General features: G+C 40.5%; 1 protein-coding gene and 1 long non-coding RNA gene across 3 annotated transcripts in view; one reads left to right on the top strand and one right to left on the bottom strand.

Moving 5' to 3' along the window:
* The window catches only part of LOC135275401 (uncharacterized), an 89,180-nt gene that overhangs the window by 13,295 nt on the left and 56,223 nt on the right, over window positions 1-19,662 (bottom strand). The window lies entirely within an intron of this gene.
* Window positions 12,663-19,662, top strand: part of RAP1B (RAP1B, member of RAS oncogene family) — a 45,029-nt gene continuing 38,029 nt past the window's right edge. Inside the window, exon 1 of the mRNA XM_012444904.3 lies at window positions 12,663-12,717. The gene's annotated coding sequence lies outside the window, so the exon portion shown is untranslated. The remainder of the gene's footprint in view (window positions 12,718-19,662) is intronic.

The following is a 19,662-nucleotide window of genomic DNA, read 5'->3' on the forward strand; positions in this document are numbered from 1 at the left end:
TTTCTGTGAAGAAACTCAAACTTAAGATATGGAAATAGTGTGAGTTCTCACAGCTAATACATTATGAAGTCAGAATTTGAACCCAGACTTTCTGATTGAAACCCCAAGTTCTTTCTTAATCAAGACATTCCTTAAAAATTATGGTAAAATATACATAAAATGTACCTATGGAACCATTTTTAAATGTACACTTTTTCAGCTGTGCACAGTGGCTCATGCCTGTAATCCCAGCACTTTGGGAAGCTGAGGCAGGCTGATCACTTGAGGTCAGGAGTTAGAGAACAGCCTGGCCAACATGGCAAACCCTATCTCTACTAAAAACATAAAAGTTAGCTGGGTGTGGTGGTTCATACCTGTAATCTCAGCTACTCGGAAATCTGAGGCATGAGAATCACTTAAACCCAGGAGGTGGAGGTTGCAGTCAGGCGAGATTGCGCCATTGTACTCCAGCCTGGGTGACAGAGCAAGAATCAGTCTCAAACAAATAAAATAAAGATACAGTTCTGCAGCATTAAGTGCATTCATGTTCTTTAACCATCACTACTATCTATCTCCAGAACTTTTTAATCTTCCCAAACTTACTCTGTACTTATTAAACACAAACTCTCCTCACTCCAGCCCCTGACCACCATTCTACTTTCTGTCTCTATGAATTTTACTACTCTAGGTACCTCATATAAGTGAAAGCATGCAGTATTTGTCTGTTTGTGGCTGGTTTATTTCACTTAGCATAACGTCCTCAAGGTTCATCCATGTTGTAGCATGGGTCAGAATTTGCTTCATTTTTAAGGCTAATACAGTTGGCCCTTCATATTCACCAGTGCCACATCCTTAGATTCAACCAACCTCAGATTGAAAGTGTTCTAAAAAAAAATTATAAAAAAATACACTATAACTACTATTTGCATAGCATTTACATGGTATTATTAGATGAGACGATTTACGAATACAAGAGGATGTGCATAGGTTATACGCAAATACTATACCATTTTAATATGAGGGACTTGAGCATCCATAGAGTTTGGCATCTGCAGTATTCCACTGCATACATACACATTTTGTTTATCCATTCATTTCTTTATCAGCACTTGGGTTGTTTCCATCTTCTGACTATGGTGAATAGTACTGCTATAAGCATGGGAGGGCAAATATCTGTTCCAGTTCGATTCAGTTGTTTGGGGCATTAACTAAGATATTTTAAATACTTTCTTCTCTTTGTTGTTGGCCAATTATTCTTTGCCTTTTTTTCTGTGGACATCTCCACTTATGAAGCAATTATAAATTTGTGAATATCTAGGGAAATTCTCGTGTGTCATCTTAAGCCAGTATCGTGAAGAACAGTCAGAAGAGGCTGGGGTGGTTCACAGCTTGGGTAAACGTAGGTACATGCAGGTAGACTGGTGAACCAGATAGAATTTTCAGACCAAATATATTTTAAACATAATTTCCCTCTCTTGGCTAACAAGTTTTTGATGTGCTTTTTCAAGCATTAAGGACATGACAAGCTCTGAAGAATTTAGATAAGAGACAGAAGGGGAAAGGGATCCTAGAGAAAAAAAGTTGTGGTTCTGAGGTCTACTATGAAGCAGGAAGGAAATGTGCAAACACATTAGTGATGTTAAAGTCAGTCTTAAGGCAAAATGATGTAATTTTTTTTTTTTAAAGACAGAATCTTGCTCTGTTGCCCACGCTAGAGTCCAGAAGCATACTCATGGCTGACTGCAGCCTTGACCTCCCTGGCAATCCTTCCATGTCAGTCTCCTAGGTAGCTGGGACTATAGGTGTGTGCCATTGCACCCTGCTAATTTTTTCAATTTAATTTTTTATAGAAAGTAGGTCTTACTATGTTACATCAAACTCCTGGGCTCGAGCGGTCCTCCCACCTCAACCTCCCAAAGTGTCGTGCCCAACCAGGATGTAATTTTAAAAAGAAAAAAGAAATGGACAGAATCAGCTAGCACAGGGCACTGAAAGCTATATGCCCTTAGGATGCTGCTCTGCCACTATTAAACTTTGTTATACTTTTATTGGAATCCCATTGAGTAATTCAGAACAAGTTGAATATTGTTTTCTCAAATATATTCACCATAAGACAAAATATCTGCCCACAACACACAAAATATCTGCCCACAACACACATCCGGGTGCGACTCTTTTTTTCTTCTTTTTTATCTGGTAAAAAAAGCATCTACCAGAACTAGCCTTTGGTAGCTTTTTCCCTATTTAAACCATCCTTCATTACTCCGTTACATTCTTCATTACTACAGGACTGTAACCAGACGTAAAGGAATGACCATGACATCTCTAGAAAGGGGCACCTAGGCTTCTGCCTCAGGCTGACATTGTAGCCCCATATTTCTTTTTTTTAATTTTCTTTTTCTTTCTTTTCTTTTCTTTTTTTTTTTTTTTGAGACAGAGTCTGTCTCTCTCACCAGGCTGGAATGCAGTGACATGATCTCAGCTCACTGCAACCTCTGCCTCCTGGGTTCAAGTGATACTTGTGCCTCAGCCTCCCCAGTAGCTGCGATTACAGGCACGCACCACCACACCCATCTAATTTTTAAAAATTATTTTTAGTAGAGATGGGCTTTCACCATGTTGGCCAGGATGATCTTGATCTCCTGACCTCGTGATCCACCTGCCTTGGCCTCCCAAAGTGCTGGGATTATAGGCGTGAGCCACCATGCCCGGCTTAGCCCCATATTTCTAAATTAGCCTCCATCAACCTGTTTTCTAATCTGAAAATGGGAATAAAAATACCCAACTCAAAAGATTTTTGAAATGATCAAATGAGATAAGTTCCTGGTATGTATGTAACAGTGGCTTAATTACTAACTGCATTTCCTGTCTGGATTTTCAATCCACCTTCCATGTTTTCTTCGCATAATAAAAATGTATGTGTATAGAAGAAGGGGCCTACTTTCTCAGTCTTATATTTATCTGTGTAATGTAAAAGCCATGGAATTTTTTCTATGAAGTGTTTATGAAGGTATTGACCTGAAGTGATGCCATTTATACAAAAGCTGAAAAATAGGAAAGACATCACAAAAGGAAAAATACGAATGGCCATTCACTCAACAAAAGGAGAGACTGTTAGAGATTAAAGGCTGAGCTCAGTGGCTCATGCCTGTAATCCCAGAACTTTGGGAGATTGAGGCAGGAGAATTGCTTAAAACTAGGAGTTTGAGGTTACAGTGAGCTATGATTGTGTCACTGCACTCCAGCCTTGGGCTACAGGGCAAGACCTCAACTCTTAAAAAACAAAGTAAGGCCAGGCTCGGTGGCTTACACCTATAATCCCAGCACTTTGGGAGGCCGAGGTGGGCGGATCACCTGAGGTTGGGAGTTCAAGACTAGCCTGACCAACATGGAGAAACCCCATCTCTACTAAAAATACAAAAAAAACAGCTGGCTGTAGTGGCACATGCCTGTAATCCCAGCTACGCAGGAGGCTGAGGCTGGAGAATCGTTTGAACCCAAAAGACGGAGGTTGCAGTGAGCCAAGATCACGCCATTGCACTCCAGCCTGGGCAACAAGAGCAAAACTCCGTCTCAAAAAAATAAATAAATAAAATAAATAAGATATTTAAGAGGCACAACAATTAAATGTAATATTTGGATTTGTTTGCATTCTGAATTAAACAAACCAACAGTAAAAGCCATCTTTGGTGCAATCAGGAACTTTTCAATATGACCTGGATATTAGATTGTATTAAGGGATCATTTTCAATTTTGTTACATGTGATAATGACATTGTGGTTATATTTTTTTAAATGTTCTTATCTGTGGGAAATGCATACTGAATTATTTATAAGTAAAACGAAATGATGTCTTGGATTTTCTTTAAACTACTCCAACGAGAAAAATAAAGGAGAGGATAGATGAAACAAGATTAGCAAACTGAGGTTAAATGTTGAAATGGAGTGATGAGGACATGGTGGTGATTCATTAAACTCTTCTATTTATGTATGTTTAAAATTTGCCATAAGAAAAAGTTTTTTTTTGTCTGTTTTTTCAAATTAACACTGCTATTTAGGACTAGATGAGAGGAAGGACAAAGTGAAAGAACATAAATAAACCAACCAGACAATAAAAATAAAGAAAAGTGGTCAGATTTGACTGACTTTGGAGGTTGAATCAATAGGATTTGGTGAAGAATTTGCTATGTGGAATAAGGTAGAGGAAAGTGACAGATTTCTGTTCCTAAGAGCTGGTGCCATTTATTGATAGGAGTATTCCTGGAGAAAGAGCAGTCTTGAAGGAGGTCATCAAGGAAAGCTTTCCAGGAGGCAACTGGCTCTATGCATCTGGAGCTCAGCAGAGAGATCTGAACTGCAGATGTATGTATGAATTACTGCATGTAATTCAATTAGATAGCATGTAAAGTCAAGGGAAAGACTATAAAATTGCCCAGCAAAAACATATAAGAAAAAAGTCCAGGATCAAGCTCTGAGGACTGCAAGCTTAAAGGACAGAAGGAGGAAGGGATAGGCCAAAGATAAATTGAGAAGGAACAGCCAGCAAAAGGAGAAAACCATGAGAATGAAGTGCTGTAAAAACTAAGGGAACAGTGTCATTCTTTTTTTTTCTTTTTTTTTTTTTAAGATGGAATTTCACTGTTGTCACCGAGGCTGGAGTGTAGTGGCATGATCTTGGCTCACTGAAACCTCCACCTCCTGGGTTCAAGTACTTCTCCTGCCTCAGTCTCCCGAGTAGCTGGGATTACAGGTGCCTGCCACCACGCCTGGCTATTGTTTGTATTTTTAGTAGAGACAGGATTTCGCCATGTTGGTTAGGCTGGTCTCAAACTCCCGACCTTAAGTGATCCATCCACCTCAGCCTTTCAAAGTGCTGGGATTACAGGCATGAGCCACTGCGCCCAGCCGGAACAGTGTCATAAATGTCAATTAGTGGTAATTGAAATAGTACTTTTAGAACTATGTTTTTAGTACCTATGAATTAAAATATACTTCTTTTTTTTAGATGGAGTCTTGTTCTGTCACCCAAGCTGGCATGCAACAGTGTGATCTCCGCTCACTGCAACCTCTGCCTCTTGGGTTCAAGCGATTCTCCTGCCTCTGCCTCCCGAGTAGCTGGAATTACAGGTGCCTGCCACCATGCCTCACTATTTTTTGTATTTTTAGTAGAGACGGGGTTTTACCATGTTGGCCAGGCTGGTCTCCAACTCCTGACCTCAGGTGATCTGCCTGCCTTGGCCTCCCAAAGTGCTGGGATTACAGGCGTGAGCCACCACCCCCTGCATAAAACAGACTTTTTTTGAGCTTCTCAAATAATCATGTTAATGTAGCATGTTAATGTACTCATGGTATATACTTTATAGCATCATTTTCATTGCAGATATATTTTCAAGTTGCAAACTACTGACATAAACACAACCAATTTCTGAGGACTGTCATAAGCAAAGCAATGTGAAAGTTTAATAAATGTTTGTCAAATTCTTACTATGTTTATGCAAAGTATTATTGTGCCAGAGGATGTAACAGGAAGCAACATATATTGATAATCCATTAGATGATGATAGCCAGTAGTTAATGGAGTGCTTACTCTGCGGTAAGCACTATTCTATTTGCATTGTAAACTCATTTAATCCTCACAATACCCCATGACATAGGTTCTATTATTACACTCATTTTACTAATGAGAAGACTGAAGTACCAGAAGTAAATTCCTCAGGATGAGTAGAGCCTGTATTTCAACATGTACAGTATGACATCAGAGCTGGTCTGCTTAACCACTACTCTGTATTACTTCCATTTTGACACATGACCTATTTTAAATCCTTTTAAAAGCCCTATGTTATAAACATTGTTATGCGCATTTTAAAGACTAATAAAAAGGCCAGGCATAGTGGCTCACTCCTGGAATCCCAACATATTGGGAGGCCAAGGCAGAAGGATCACTTGAGCCCAGAGTTTGAAACCAGCCTGGTCAGTATAGTGAGACCCCTGTCTCCACAAAAAAATGTTTAAAATTCAATGGGGTATGGTAGCACATGCCTATAGTCTAACTACTCAGGAGGCTAAGGTGGGAGGATTTCTTGAGCCAGGTAGATTGAGGCTGCAGTTAGCTGTGATCATGCTACTGCACGCCAGCCTGGCCGACAGAGCAAGACCCTAACTTGAAATTTAAAAAAGAGTAAAGATGAATAAAAAGAAACTTGCAAAGGCTAAATAACTGCCAGAGGTCACAGATCCACTGTGATTAATTTGGAGACTCTAACCAAGATTAGAAAGACCTCCCCAAACTACATTTGACTCTAACTTGTAATGCCTGGCAGTATAGAAGGTACAAAGAAGTTTAAAATAAAGTTTCGGTTTTTGAGGATCTCGGAATAGAAAGAAGACAAAAGCAATTTAAGTAAGGCAATGTCTGATGAGTACCAAATGAGTAGTACAAACAACAATTATTAGGGAAATTCAGAGAAGGGAGAGACCACTGGGTCTTGAAGAATGACTAAGATTTAGATAAATACAAAATAGAAGAAACTTTCTCACATTTATAATGGGTCATTAAAACCTACCTCTTGGAATTTAATAATTATTATGGAGATATGTGACTCATACACAGGACTTGGATATAACTGGAACCAGAAGCTAAACACTATCCTAATAATAAAGTCCCAAGAAATGCCTGGCTCGAGCACGTTGGGCATATTAACTGTTTGATTTCAGGACAGCGCAGATTCTGAAAGTATATGTGGTTTTTGAAGATTTTTAATTTAAAATTTTTTTTTGAAAATTTCATAATAGGGAATATTTTATGAAGTTTGTTTTTCCAATAGTTTTCTGCTTTTAACACTCATTTACATGATTGCTCTGGGAGTGCCATTTTCATTTTTATGATTTTTCTCAGCTAAGGCTTGAGATAGAGAAATTTTAAGTATAATCTGTTCCTTACATCACAGACCTTAGCAATGACAGTTAGATTTATTTAATGTGGTGTAGGCAGGTTTGGTGGTCAAGCCCACAACTGCTACAACTGAGAACAGAGAGAATTTGAAGTACATCTTGAGACAAATAAGCAGTTATTACACAGAGTAGAAACATGCCAAGCTGCTTCATTTTTCTTATATATAAGTACATGGTTTCCCCAAACAGAAATCTTAGAGGAATACAAACTACCCTAGTTTTTTGAGAGTATGAGTTCTAAGTTGTTTTATCATAATAGCAAAGGAATAATATACTCTTACCTGGTCTCCTCTGTGATTAAGTGGTAAAATAACTGCATTGAGTTTGGAAAGCAATCTTTGACCAAGAAAATATCTTTTTTTCTTTTTCTTTCTTTCTTCTTCTTCTTCTTTTTTTTTTTTTTTGAGACAGTCTTGCTCTGTTGCCCAGGCTGGAGTGCAATGGCATGATCTTGGCTCAATGCAACCTCCACCTCCCGGGTTCAAGCAATTCTCCTACCTCAGCCTCCCGAGTAGCTGGGACTACAGGCACCCGCCACAATGCCCGCTAGCTTTTGTATTTTTAGTAGAGACGGGGTTTCATCATATTGACCAGGCTGGTCTTTTTCTCTTTCTTTCTCTCTTTCTTTTCTTTCTCTTTCTTTCCTTCCTTCCTTCATTCCTTCCTCCCTTCTTTCTCTTTCTTTCCAGCTGTCTACAAACTAATAACTGGAGATTTAAGCCATGGTTTTTTTTCTTTTGCATCTAATAAGCAGTCTTCTTATTCTTTTCAACTTCTCAACCCAGCCATGCAGGGTGTTGCAAAGGTACAGAACTGTATTTATATACCATACACTATGTACACATATATAGATTTATATAATACATGCATACAAACACACAACAGAGGGAAAAGCCAGTAAGGAAGTGCCTTGAAAGGATAAAATTCAATATTGTTCATTTCTGAATGAAGTAATATACTAAGATTTAATGTTAAGGAACATTAATATTACTGATAACCATGATAAATTAGAAGTCAAATAGTATGAATCTTGTTTATGTTGATAATCATTAACTGTCAATTAGGAAAATTAATTTGGGTCTTTTTTTTTTTTTGAGATGGAGTCTTGCCCTATTGCCCAGGCTGGAGTGCAATGGCACAATCTCGGTTCACTGCAACCTCTGCCTCCTGGGTTCAAGCGATTCTACTGCCTCAGCCGCCCTAGTAGCTGGGATTACAGGTGCATGCCACCACACCTAGCTAATTTTTTGTCTCTTTATAGTAGAGATGGGATTTCACCATGTTGGCCAGAGTGGTCTCACACTCCTGACCTCATGATCCGTCCACCTCGGCCTCCCAAAATACTGGGAGCCACTGTGCCTGGCCAAATTTGGGTCTTTTAAAGAGCAAAATTTGAATTTGCAATAAGATCTCTACTCATATGGACTTTTAAAAATAAAACTAATGAAGCATAGATGTTATTCCTTAAAAGTAAAACTTCTGGACAGGCATGGTGGCTCACGCCTGCAATGCCAGCATTTTGGGAGGCTGAGGCGGGCAGATCACCTAAGGTCAGGAGTTCCAAACCAGCCTGGCCAACGTGGTGAAACCTCATCTCTACTAAAAATACAAAAATTAGCTGAGCTTGGTGGCACATGCCTGTAATCCCAGCTATTCAGGAGGCTGAGGCAGGATAATCGCTTGAACCTGGGAGGCAGAGGTTTAAGTGAGCCAAGATCGCACCACTGCACTCTAGCCTGGGCAACAGAGCAAGACAACAACTACAGCAAAAAATCAAGATATTTCTGTGACATTAGAGCTCATTAGAATTATAAATTTATTTGTAATTCACTAATTCATTGAGAAGTTTCAATAATTCCAATGGACTGCTCTGAAATTTGCCTTTGAAATTTTCATTTAAAAAAGTTTTCTGAAATAATGGATTTTAAGTGTTCTCATAAAAAAAATGGTAACTCTGCAGGGCATGGTGAGTCACGCCTGTAATCCTAGCATTTTGGGAGGCTGAGGAGGTGGATTACCTGAGGTCAGGAGTGACATTAGAGCCCAATAATGGAACCCTTCTAAGTACAGGGCTCTGTATGACTGCATGCATGGGTCATATGTCTGTGAAGCTGCCCCTGAGTACAGGGCTCACCAAACTATGGCCTACTGGCCAAATCCAGGCTGCCACCCATTTTTGTGCAGCCATGAGCTAAGAACAGTTTTCACATTTCTTTTCTTTTCGAGACAAGGTCTTGCTCTGTCATCAGGGCTGAAGGCTGATCATAGCTCACTGTAACTTTGAACTCGACTTGGGCTTAAGCCATCCACCCGCCTTAGCCTCCCAAGTAGTTGGAACTACAGGCATTTGCCACCATGCCTGACTAATTTTACAATTTTTTGTAGAAACAAGGTCTTACTATGTTTCTTAGGCTGGCCTCCAGCTCTTGAGGTTCAAGTGATCCTCCTGCCTCAGCCTCTCAAAGCACTGGGATTACAGGCATGAGCCACCACACCTAGTCGATTTTCACATTGTTAAATGATTTTTTAAAAAAGAATATTTTGTGACACGTTAAAATTCCTTGAAATTCAAATTTTAGTGTCCATAAATAAAATTTTATTAGAATACAGCCAGGTCTATTCTTTATGTATTATCTATGGCTGATTTTGTCCCACAATTGCAGAGTTCAGTGGCTACAACAGAGATCATCTGTCTGGCCCACAAAGCCTAAAATAATTACTATCTGGCCCTTTACAGAAAAAGTTTGCAAATCCCTATCCACAGGAAGGTAGAACACAACTGACAAAGGAAAGGAGCAATAAAATGTTTCAGGGATTCAAAACAGGAGAGACCACATAAGGTTAGAAGTATCAGAAAATAAGCTAATTCTTAAGAGAACATAGATAAACCTTGAATAATGGGCAAGGAATTTGCAGAATGAGATGGAGTGGGAAGGGGCATTCCAGGCAGAGGAAATCATTCACCTATGCACAACAGAGAGATGGGGAAGCAAATTATTTGGGCAAGATGAAAACTCCACTGTCCATTCTGACTGTAAAACAGTTTTAAGTGAAAGGGAAAAGTGAGACACAAGGATTAACTTTATTTTGGTAGAGTATGTGAGTAATTGAAGGCTTTTTGAGGAAGGGAGTGACTTGCTTGGTATGCTTTAAGATAATCATCTGGCAACAATGTGTAGAATCAGGAACAGACTGGAGGCCACCAGGCTGCAAAAGTCCTGGAGATGAGTTGTACCAACCTAAAGCTGGCAACTGAAAACCCAGTAAGTATGGTCTTAGTTGAAATGGAAAGGAGGAAACACAATGAAACCCCCTGCCGAATTACTATCTAACAGATATGCCAATTGATGGATTATTCAAGAGCCGAGAACTACGTGTCAGGCATAAAGATTGGGTAATTTAAATTATAGTGATACAATTAACAAAGAAAAAGGAAAAGAAACTGGTTTGGTTACAAAGACCACGAGTTCAGTTTGCACGTATGACCAGTGCAAGTTGCCAGTGGAATATCCTGGAGAAGAAGTCAAGGAAATAAATAGGAACAAGAGGCTCAAAGTGAAAAGTGAATTCAGTGCTAAGAGATGCAGATTATGGTATTCTCTGCATAATGATAACAGTTTAATACAAATACAATGTCTACTAAGAGAAAATGTGTTTTTAATTAAATAAACTATTTTACACATTCTCTCAAACTCTAAAAATCAATCTTCTAAAACTAATTTCTTTCTGGAAAAAAAAAATCAATTGTCCAAAGGACAAAGAGTTTTTTTTTAAAGAAAGAAAGAAAAGAAAGAGTGAGCACAGTGTTCCCATGTAACACTTCTGTGAATTCAAAGTTTCAGACTTTCAGACTTCTCAAATGTTTACACAATAATTGAAAAGTTAGTGAAGTCAAATTTATTTGTAATTCACTAATTCATTCAGAAGTTACAATAATTCCAATGGACTGCTCTGAAATTTGCCTTTGAAACTTTCAATTAAAAAGGGTTTTCTCAAATAATGGATGTTAAGTGTTCTCATCAAAAAATGGTAACTTGGCCAGGAGCAGTGAGTCATGCCTGTAATCCCAGCATTTTGGGAGGCTGAGGCGGGTGGATCACCTGAGGTCAGGAGTTCCAGACCAGCCTGGTCAACATGGCAAAACCCCGTCTATACTAAAAATACAAAAATTAGCCGGGCGTGGTGGCACACACCTGTCATCCCAGCTACTCGAGAGGCTGAGAGAGAATTGCTGGAACCCAGGAGGTGGAGGTTGCAGTGAGCCAAGATCGTACCACTGCACTCCACCCTGGCCTACAGAGTGAGACTCTCAAAAAAAAAAAAAAAAACTATATGTATATAAAACTCTGTGAAGTAATATGTTAATTAGCTAGAGTTAACCGTTCCACAATGTATACATTACTTAAACGATCATGTTGTACACAATATATGCAGACAGTAGATAATTTAAAAAACAATTTTTTTCTAAGGAAATAGAAATTATCGAAATAGGTAATATATTCAATTAGCCTAAATGGTAAAATATGATAAAACACGGAGAACTGTTATAATTCATTCTCATCTACTCGTTTTACTTAGGTTAGCTTAGTTTTCAATCACTACATATTCTTAAGAGGAGTGAAATTAGTCACATTCCATTTATCAAGGTTTATTAATATTTATTTCAATAATAATTTGTACAGAGCCTGATTAAATTATGAACCACTAAAAAGTTAGTCTTAAATGACCCTCAATCCCCGCTTTTCCCTGCACTTTGCTTTCTTAATCTCTTCGACCATCAAAACCACTTCAACAAAAACTTCTGGTAAGTTTCTTGCACTAAGGGTAAGAATGGTAAATTCCCGTGTTAAGTTCCCGGCCATTTTGGAACTTCTGTGTTCTGGTGCCCTTAAGTCACACGATAAACCTACCTGCCTATGGGTAATCCTATGAAGTCACTAAAGCGTCCAGGCCATGCATTTAAATACGCAATTTATTTTAGTCATAAAAATAGCGTTGACTTAGGTGCAGGGTACAAACTTATTTGGAAATCAATTTGATAACTGCGTTTGGCAGGGTAATTCGGAAACGGTTCGCCCAGGTTAAGACACCATGGATAAAATATTTGTGATTCCAAGAGAAAGGCCATCTCAAGAATGCAAAGACTTGCGGGCCCAGGCTCCCTCGGGGAGCTCTAGGTGTAGAAACTGCGCGTTCTCCGTTACTTCTCGGTTACTTTGCCCAGCACAAAGGACGACGTGAACACACAGACTGGACGAGTTGGTGACTGAACTACGGTTTGCATTAAGAGGCGGCGCCTTTTGGGTTTCGGAGGGTTCCGCTGGAACCTGCTGGGGTCGGGAACACCGACGCGCGGATTCCACCCACCCGATAACCTGCGGAAGCGAGCCTGAAAGTGCGGCACAACGAGAGCAGAATCTCGGCAGACAGGCCACCAAGAGACCGCTAAAAGGCCGCGTGGGCAGGGCCTGCGCTCCAGCTGCGCTGGAGGCCGGCGTGAGGCCGACGCCGAAGACCAGGCGCGTGGCGGCCCCGCCCCCTCGGTTCCCCTCGCCCCGCCCCCTAGGACCCGCCCGCGGGCGGAAGCTGGAGCGAGGCTGAACGCCTGACGTCAAGGCGACACCGCCAAACCTCGCCCAGAGTCAGGCGTGTAAACCAGCCGGAGCGGCGGCAGCGGCGACGGCGACGGCGGCAGCGGCAGCGGCAGGACCGCCGTGGCGCCGAGAGTAGCGACCCGGAGGGAGCGCGGGGCGACGCTGGCTGCGGGGACCCGGTGACAGCGTGAGAGGTTCGCAGAGTGCGTGCGTGGCCGATGAGGGAAGCGGCGGCGGCGACCGCGCGGGGCGGGGGCCGGGCGCCGGCTAAGGGGAGCGGGTGGGGTGCGGCGAGGCGCGGGCCGGGCGCGGCGGTCAGGGGCCCCGGCGGCGGCGGCCCCTCGGCGCGCGGCAGGTGGCGCAAGGGACAGGCGCCCGGCTGGCGAGCGCGCTGCCTTGCGGGCCGGCGAGGAGGAGCCGTCGCCGCCGCGGGGGAACAGCGCGCTTTGCGGAAGGGGTCAAATGTCTGAAATATGGCGGAGGAAGTGAGAGCCCGAGGATCCCCCCCACCACCCGCCCGCTCCTTTCAGCCCGCGTCCGCCGCAGCCTCTCTCGCCGCCCTCCTTTCCCCGCTGGCTCCCCCGAACACTCGCTCCCCGCCCCAAGCCCCCTCGCCTGTCGCCTGGGTTCCCTCCGTGGTGTGGGTGGAAGTTAGAACGGAAACCAGAAAGTTGTCCTTTGCAAAGAGTCAGCTTCCCCCGGCCCCGAGCTAGGGCGAGGAGCCTTAGGGGCAAACCACTCCCCGGCGCACCGCGGGCTTGAGACTGACGGGGAAAAAGTTTGCCTGAAACGGGGCTGGCTTGCTCCATTTGTTGCGGGAAGTGGCAGGAGGAAGACAGCGGAGGGAGCCCCACCTAGTCTGGCAGCAGCCACTGTGTAGAGAAAAACTGTTAAAGGGGCCTTTCCCTTCGCAGCAAGAGGAAATCTCTTTCTTTTACAGAGGGAGAGAAAATCCAGGAAGTTTGTCCTCTTCTCTTTTTCGCCATCTCGAGGTGTCTAATCCTAAAACCATCAGCGCCATGAATTTTATTTAGAACTATGCCCAATGAACCGGGGTCCTCCGGATTTTTCTTGTGAAAAACCCTTAAGTCTTTTAGAGAAAAGATCATACTTGCAAGTTAAAGCAGATGGTTCCCTTCCCCTTCGCTTTTTCTCCCTCCCACTGTCTTTAATAGTTTAGAAAAACGTTTTGGCCCTGTAACTTCTGATTGGTATGAATAGAAGCAGTTCTGTGTTGCAGTAATGGGAAATCACATTTTTACGGGGTAGAAAGTTGACACTACATGAAGATTGTGATTTTAGTATTTTAAACTTAATTCTGTCTAATCGGATTTTGGTTTTGCTGACAGCATCTAATATATGTGGAGTACTTACAATTTAAAGCTCTGACTGGTAAATTTATTTTTCAGCTCTTTTTGTAATTAGAATACTGTTTGGACTTAACAAGATGTTATCTTAACAAGAAGTAACTTACATAAATTGAAAAGGGAGACATTCGTTTAACTTCAAGCCCATATTACTCTTAAAAGCTGACTCTTGAAATAGTATTTATTGAGTCATAGTGGAGTCATGGGACTTTTTAAGGGCCGGAAGGGACTATTTAGATCATCCAGTCCCACCCTGTCATTTTATGGAGGAGGAAACTGAGGCATAGATAAGATAACCAGTTAGATCCACTGAGCTTTAGGACAGTAATCTATGCATAAGAGACAACCTGGAAGAAGAAGTACATTTTATAGTGAATTACCATTTTCCTAAGAATAATGTCCCATATCGCACTTTTAAAAAGTGGGTACCTTAGTCAAATAGTGTGGAAAAACCACTTGGGTAGTTTCATCCTCAGGTTTTAGGTGATGAAACTGAGATTAAATAACTTTAAGCACACAGAGCCTGAATGATAGTCTTATTTTAGCCCATCTGTGCTTTTAATCTATACTATATTAGGTGTTTTCACTTCATTTCCTCGTTTGACAAGGAAATGACAATAATTTGTGAAGCTGCTTTATCTGAGGAAGCCATAAAGTAAATCATTGGAACACATGTAGCCAGTTTGTTGTTTTTAATATGCCAGTTATCAGAATACAACTGAAGAACCAATACTAAAAAGACTTAATTTTAAAATGTGTTACGGGGTATGAAAATGATTGCTCTTGCTGGGCGTGGTGGCTCACGCCTGTAATCCCAGCACTTTGGGAGGCCTAGTTGAGGCGGGTGGATCACTTGAGGTCAGAAATTTGAGACCAGCCTGGGCAACATGGGGAAACCCCGTCTCTACTAAAAACACAAAACTTAGCCGGGCGTGGTGGCAGACGCCTGTAATCCCAGCTACTCGGGAGGCTGAGGCATAAGAATTGCTTGAACCTGGGAGGCAGCGGGCGCAGTGATCCGAGATTGCGCCACTGTACCCCAGCCTGGGTGACAGAGCTAGACCCTATCTCCAAAAAAAAAGAAGGAAGAAAATGATTGTCTGCTCTTTTACCTTCTTCCACTCCCAACCCCTTAAAAGTCGTCTCTCTTATTTTCTATGACACACACTACTTCCTGCCTCCTGTTACCATTACATGTTATCTAATCCATTGAATTGTAAACTCCAACCACAAGATACATGTTCTTTTGTATGCCTTAAAGCACTGGCATGGTGCCTTGCAATAGAAACTCAACACCAGTTAAATGTAAGTACCATGAGGGTAGGGACTTGATCCGTTTAATTCTTCACAGTATTCTTCCTTCCTAGCACTTTGTCTGGGCCCAGTGTAATGGCTAGCATTTGAATTTAGGGATTAATGGTATTGAACATTGAAAGAGGATATTTGAAGAAAACAGTGTAGTCCTTCAAAAAAAAAAAACATTTCTATATTGGCTTTGGAACCTCTTTTACTTGACAAATTAATTTTCGTTTTATCCTCAAAACAATTCTTTTCAGTGAATTACAGTATTTTCTCTTAGCTGTATAAAGGTAAAGTGACACCCCTCCCATAGTAAAGAGCCACCATGTAAGGAGGTTCTAGTAAAGAATCATTAAAATAACTAAATCCATTTTTGTAAGGATCCTTTCAAGTGTATCTTCCTAATTCAAGGTTGGTGGAAGGTCTATGCAGAGATTGATAACGTGGTAACTAATTAGACATGTTATTTTAAATGCAGTCTAAGATTTGGATGAAAAGCTCACGTTCAGGTTTTTTTGCCTTTCGTTGTAGGTACTCGATAAATATTTATTGAGGTAGTGAAATTAATCTGAAATTGGATCTGATACAGAACGAATCTGACCGATTTTACAAAGGTGTCCATTTACCTTTTCCCCAAAAGTATTGTTTAAATAGGCTGTTTTATTATCGACTATCAAGCAGCTCTTATTGATTTGCATCATTTCCTTAAAGATATAAAATACTGTGTTTCTCTCTATGTTTGTGTTGCTAAAGAGGAGGTTGGGTATTGATCTGCAGTGTCTAGATTTGACTGGTACTAGGAGTAATTTAGCATTTATGAATTAGCTACTCACCGCTATTTTATAGCAGTGATGTCACATGTTCACTCTATAGAAAAATTAAAGACTGGGCTTTCTGAAACTTTCTAAGACATAGGTTGTGACTAAAAATATGCCCCGGGTTTTTTTTTCCCCTCTCCTGTCATTATTGAGAACTCCGTGATACTACACTGAAGTTTTTATTGTTATTCTTTCAAATTGAATTTATTTTAGAACAAGTTAAGACAGTTTGGCTGATGCAGTGATTCATTGTAACATTGAACAAAATTTTTAGTTCAGCCCTCTATAAACAGGAGTACTGTACCATGGCTTACTCTCGTGCTAGAGGCTAATGTTTTTCTATGTTCATAGATATTTTGCAATCGTATTGAAAGGTACTAATTACCATGTGAAGTCTTAAGTCTTTCATTGGTTCTTTGTAAATCTCATGAGCACAGTGGAAGCAGTAGCTACAAAGAATACAGTGAATTTATCCATTTGCACTAAAAACTGACTTGTATATAATCTGTTGTACTTTGAACCCAGTTGAGCACTGGATTCTAAAGCAAGTCTCTTTGGTTGTAGAGAGTCTATTTAAACGAGAAAAGATATCAGGAACTTTTGTGCTGCCTTAAAAACATCACTTTAAAATTCACCAGCAACAAAAAATCATATTACTTATTTTCCATATTTCCTAACACTGGATTATTTATTCCTAATGTTGGTCAAATCAAGAGTATGTAACAACTGATTAAGTAGCAATTTATAAAGATTTTTTTTCCTTTGCATCAGTAGAGGGTCAAAAATTTTAAAACTCTGTTTCCAAAGGACCTTAAAACTTAGAAAAAAAATATGTAAATGTAGGGGAAATGTACCAGTTTAAAAAAAAATTTTTAATTCCCTAAAGTAAAAAATATTTGCAAAACAAACTGCAGAATTTCCATCTGGTTTTTATTACACAGGAGGACTATATTCAGGAATATCGGTATATGACTTAAAATTATTTGATTGTATATGCAGTACTTGCATACTAGAAATATGTGCTTTTAAGTTAAAAATCTGTCTCTCTGACCATAGAGAGTAATTTAATGTTGTGAGTTTGTTTTATATCAAACCATTTCCTAAAGCTTACTTGTAATTACTTTTACTTTTGTAGTTATACTACTTTATATATATACGTATATATATATCAGTATATATATAAAGTAGTGAGACCTTTTATATTTAAACTGGATTCTGATCTCATAACTTGTGAGGTGATTTTTTCCAGTACTAGGGGTTTGAATGTTTCTGTTGTACAAATAGACTGAATAAAGGAAGAGAGCATCCATTAAAAACTCTTAAAAATAATTTGGAATTTTTTTTTTCTTCTGAGACAGAGTCTTGCTCTGTCACCCAGGCTGGAGTGCAGTGGCATTATCTCTGCCTACTGCAACCTCTGCCTCCTGGGTTCCAGTAATTCTCCTGCCTCAGCCTCTCAAGTAGCTGGGACTACAGGCACACGCCACCATACCTGGCTAATTTTTGTATTTTTTAGTAGAGAGGAGGTTTCATCATATTGGCCAGCCTGGTCTTGAACTGGTGATCCACGCGCCTCAGCCTCCCAAACTGCTGGGATTACAGGTGTGGCCACCCTGCCTGACTTTTTTTTTTTCTTTTGGAGAGACAGAGTCAGTGGCAGGATCTTAGTTCACCACAGCCTTTGCCTCCAGGGGTCAAGCAGTCCTCTGACCTAAGCCTCCCAAGTAGCTGGGACTACTGTGCCTGGCTAATTTTTGTATTTTTTGTAGAGACAGGGTTTTGCCATGTTGCCCCAAGCTCACCTCGAACTCCTGGGCTCAGGGGATCCACCCATCTTGGCTTCCCAAAGTCCTGGGATTACAGGTGTGAGCCACTGTGCTTGGCCCAGCATTTCACTAAGTAACTTTATTTTGAAATATGCAGTGAACTGATTGCCAAAGTGGTGGATTGCCTCTACCTGTTTTCCTCTTCTTTCCCTTGTAGGAAGGGCAAAAAGATGAAAGAAAACATGTTTTGTCTGTTTAGTTGCAATTTTTGGTGAAAGCTTCTGGAGAGGAATTGGAAAACACTGGGCTAAATAAAATTCTAATTATCTGTGTATTAAAAATTTATCCTTCTAACGTTAGAATATATTTTTCAAAGTTACTTTATACTAAATTTGGGGACTTTCTTAAGTTCTCAGTAAAACTCAAAGGGTATCAATAAAATAAAGACTATATATAATCTATTTTTACTTAGTTTTTACATGTCAAAAGGTATGTATGTTGCATCCAGCTGTTACCTTGTGTTTTAAAGTTGCAGTTAGACTATGGAATCCTATTACTACATTGTGCTAACATATCTTTGGCTGATGCTTCTAAGATTTTAAGTTGTCCATACGCTTCTCAATACAATAGCAAAATAAAGAAATTCCTTGAATTCTGTATTGTACAGATAATAAAGAGAAATAAGGATGAGGTATATAACACATGTTATCTGTTATTTTCTCCTGATACTGAAATTAACGAACTTGAGATAGTATACTGAATTTGTGTTTATCAGATTGGCTGAGTTCAAATATGTCTTTTTTATTTTCTTACTAATGTTCAGAATATAGAAAAATATGGCCAGGAGTGGTGGCTCACGCCTGTAATCCTAGCACTTTGGGAAGCCGAGGCAGGCAGATTACCAGGTCAGTTGTTCGAGACCATCCTGACCAACATAGTAAAACCTGGTCTCTACTAAAAATACAAAAATTAACCAGGCTTGATGGCGCACGCCTATAATCCCAGCTACTCAGGAAGCTAAGCTGAGGCAGGAGAATCGCTTGAACTCTGGAGGGCGGAGGTTGCAGTAAGGTGAGATCATGCCACTGCACTTCAGCCAGGGTGACACATCGAGGCTCCATCTCAAAAATATATATACATATAAAGAAGAAAATTAATAGCATCTGTAATCCCATCACTACAATGACTTTTTTTTGAAGCAAAATGTGTACTTCCCTTCTGAAGCTTTCGAGCCTCCTTGCCTCCTCAGTGAATGTGATGACATACTGTTGCTGGAGTTGTTGAGGATCAAATGCAGTATTACTCACAAATATTTTATAAATCATAATATAGTAACGTAGTTTCATTGTTGTTGTTGTTTTGACAGCCTCACTGTGTCACCCAGGCTGGAGTGCAGTAGCACGAACTTGGCTCAGTGAGCCTCAACCTCCCAGGTTCAAGCTATCCTCCAGCCTCAGCTCCCCAAGTAGATGGGACTATAAGCGTGTACCACCATGCCCAGCTATTTTTTGTATTTTTTTAAAGAGAGTTTTGAAGTTTCTAAACTTCTGGCACTTTAGAATAAACTAGGTTAGAGTACCTCACTGTGCTTATAATCATTGTATTATTCACTGGATTCAGGATTTTTTTTTTTTAAGTTTCACCTAAATGCCCTTGATGAAGAAATAAAAAAAATTATAAACTATATATCTACCATTGTACACATCTTTCTAATATACTGTAACAAAATGGGAAGTAATGCTTAAAACACTGGTGAAGCCATGGACGGCAAGCCTCCCAGCACTTTGGGAGGCTGAGTCCAGCCTGGGCATGTTTCCCATGCTGGTCTGAACTCCTGAGCTCATAATCCACCTGCCTCCACCTCCCAAAATGCTAGGATTACAGGCATG

The sequence above is a fragment of the Aotus nancymaae genome, unplaced genomic scaffold (genome assembly GCF_030222135.1).
Source record: "Aotus nancymaae isolate 86718 unplaced genomic scaffold, 86718_ANA_hifiasm-v0.15.2.pri h1tg000016l, whole genome shotgun sequence".
NCBI classification, from domain to species: Eukaryota; Metazoa; Chordata; class Mammalia; order Primates; family Aotidae; genus Aotus; species Aotus nancymaae.